The sequence below is a fragment of the Vigna unguiculata genome, chromosome 10 (genome assembly GCF_037176805.1).
Source record: "Vigna unguiculata cultivar grain cowpea cultivar isolate G323 ecotype 2 chromosome 10, ASM3717680v1, whole genome shotgun sequence".
NCBI lineage: Eukaryota > Viridiplantae > Streptophyta > Magnoliopsida > Fabales > Fabaceae > Vigna > Vigna unguiculata.
In genome coordinates this window covers 19225233-19228226 of record NC_140801.1, presented here as the reverse complement: position 1 = coordinate 19228226, position 2994 = coordinate 19225233, and the positions used below count along the sequence as shown (strand labels likewise).

At 41.8% G+C, this 2994-nt stretch overlaps 1 long non-coding RNA gene across 1 annotated transcript; it reads right to left on the bottom strand.

The window, feature by feature from the left end:
• Positions 1-549: 549 nt before the first annotated feature.
• Positions 550-1465, bottom strand: LOC146882293 (uncharacterized). The gene is made up of 2 exons (XR_014985193.1): positions 1048-1465; positions 550-982 (listed from the first exon to the last, which is right to left on the bottom strand). It is a non-coding gene; the product is annotated as an uncharacterized LOC146882293 (long non-coding RNA).
• Positions 1466-2994: the final 1529 nt, after the last annotated feature.

Here is a 2994-nt window from a genome sequence, read left to right as displayed (position 1 = left end):
TCGATTAATAGTTTCAGATTCCATGCTGCACATTAATTTATGAAAAAAATAGTGTGAAAAACTTACTAAAAACAGCCATCGAACACATGAACAAATCTAACCAAAAACATGAGATGAGTGAACAACTAACCTATTTGCAGCAGACAATGATTGCAGCAGGCAGGGGATTCCAAGCTTAATGCAGCCACCACAAAGATGCAATGTTCTGGCTAGTTCCCAAAGAAGAATCTGGACATGTTCGGCACTATACAAATTAATGCAAATCCAAAAAAGAAAATATTCAGAGCAAATAGCCAAAATAGTCCCTCAAAGATGACCTGCTTGAATAAATTTCACACAAGTGCTTCTAGAAGAAGAGGCAAACTTCTCTATAAGTACAAAGTAAAAAATAATCTATTTAGAGAAACAAGTATGAAAGGGCTTTTATAATTAATTTATGCATAAGCTAAATTTAGCTTGTGGGTTTATGCAAAAGTTTATTTCATTTTTTTCTTACAAGTGCCTATGAGAAAAAAAATCCAAAAAGACCGTTACGGCTGGTCATGCTAGTGATTCAATGATGAAAATTGCACTTAGATTCCCTGAATATGCATTGCTCAAGTCAAATTAGTACTCGCCTCACAAATCTCGATAACTAATTTAACAAATGGAAAACACACTCAAGGACTGATTAGAGTTTCGAATAACTGTATATTCAAGGACCTTAACAACAATTTCCACCATTCAAGAACAAATACCAGACGCTGTATTGCACCTTGCTAAAACTAATTTACAATCGACTCAAACATTTAACAAGAAAAAGGAAATTGAGAAACACCAAAATTCTCACCACAGAAACTCCAATTAACGCAGAGAGGCCAAACGTCGTCGCAGACTAGTGCACAACACTAACAAATGGCCACCAACGTCCACTCTAGCATCGTCGTAGACCACTCAGACCACCAATGAGCACGCACAGACCAAACGACAGTCAAACAAACGTCTGAAGATAGTATGAGAATAAGAACCCCATAGATGAGCGACAAGCGACAAGTGATAGAAATGCACCTTAGGGTTGGAAACTCAGAATCTGCAGAGGACGTGTGAATACAGGTGCAGATCGCTCAAACCTATGGGGTGTGAATACAACGTTTTGCCGCAGACGACGAACGACCACCACGTCGTAGACACACGATGAACGACCACCACGCCGTAGACACACGACGAACGACCACCACGCCTCAGACCAAACGACCACAACCAAATGGAGGCACCACCATTACCGTGATCGTGATTCAGAGGGAAGGGAAAGGAGCTCAGTGATTTTGATTCGTCTGTCGTGGAAGTGTATCGAAGAAGAGGATTGCAATTAGGGATTTTGAATTCCAATTCAATTTAGGGATTCCAGTTCTGTAACCTAATATTAAAATAATTAATTTTATTAAGTTAAGTGGGTTGGTGGGTCAGCTCACTCAAACCCGGCTCGAACCCGCATAGCCCAAATAATGGTCTTCATTTGGGGACATTTGTAAGCCTTTCCAACCCTCACATCTCAAAAAAACCACGAATTTCTTTTTTTCACAAAACTCCCCACCAACCAATCAAGTTATGCTGTGGTGCACCGACAACCTAGCCATGTGCAAACCCCTCCGAACTCAAAACTTTCGTGCACCAAGAATTTCATGGTCTTCATTTGGGGATATTTGTAGGCCTTTACAACCCTCACACCTCAAAAACCACGAATTTCTTTTTTTCACAAAACTCCCCACCAAGCAATCAAGCTATGCCGGGGTGCACCGACAACCTTGCCATGTGCAAACCCCTCCGAACTCAAAAGTTTCGTGCACCAAGAATTTCATGGTATTCATTTGGGGACATTTGTAGGCCTTTCCAACCCTCATATCTCAAAAATCACGAATTTCATTTTTTCACAAAACTCCCCACCAAGCCACCTATGCCGTCGTGCACCGCCAACCTTGGCCATGTGCAAAACCCTCCGAACTCAAAACTTTCGTGCACCAAGATTTTCATGGTATTCATTTGGGGACATTTGTAGGCCTTTCCAACCCTCACATCTCAAAAACCACGAATTTCATTTTTTCATAAAAATTCCCAACCAACCAATCTAGCTATGCCGTGGTGCACCGACAACCTTGACCATGTGCAAACCCCTCCGAACTTAAAACTTTCGTGCACAAAGAATTTCATGGTATTCATTTGGGGACACTTGTAGGCATTTTCAACCCTCACATCTCAAAAACCACGAATTTCATTTTTTTCACAAAACTCCCCACCAAGCCACCTATGCCGTGGTGCACCGCCAACCTTGGCCATGTGCAAAACCCTCCGAACTCAGAACTTTCGTGCACCAAGATTTTGATGGTATTCATTTAGGGACATTTGTAGGCCTTTCTAACCCTCACATCTCAAAAACCACGAATTTCATTTTTTCACAAAACTCCCCAACAAGCCATCTAGCTATGCCGTAGTGCACCGACCAACTTGGCCAAGTGCAAAACCCTCCGAATTCAAAACTTTCGTGCACCAAGATTTTCATGGTATTCATTTGCGGACATTTGTAGGCCTTTCCAACCCTCACATCTCAAAAATCATGAATTTCATTTTTTAACAAAACTCCCCACCAAGCCATCTAGCTTTGCCGTGGTGCACCGCCAACCTTGGCCATGTGCAAAACCCTCCGAACTCAAAACTATCGTGCACCAAGAATTTAACGGTATTCATTTGGGGACATTTGTAGGCCTTTCCAACCCTCACATCTCAAAAATCATGAATTTCATTTTTTCAAAAAACTCCCTACCAAGCAATCGAGCTATGCCGTGGTGCACCGCCAACTTTGGCCATGTGCAAAGCCCTCCGAACCCAAAACTTTCGTGCACCAAGAATTTCATGGTCTTCATTTGGGGAAATTTGTAAGCCTTTCCAACCCTTACATCTCAAAAACCACGAATTTCATTTTTTCACAAAACTCCCCACCAACCAATCAAGTTATGCCGT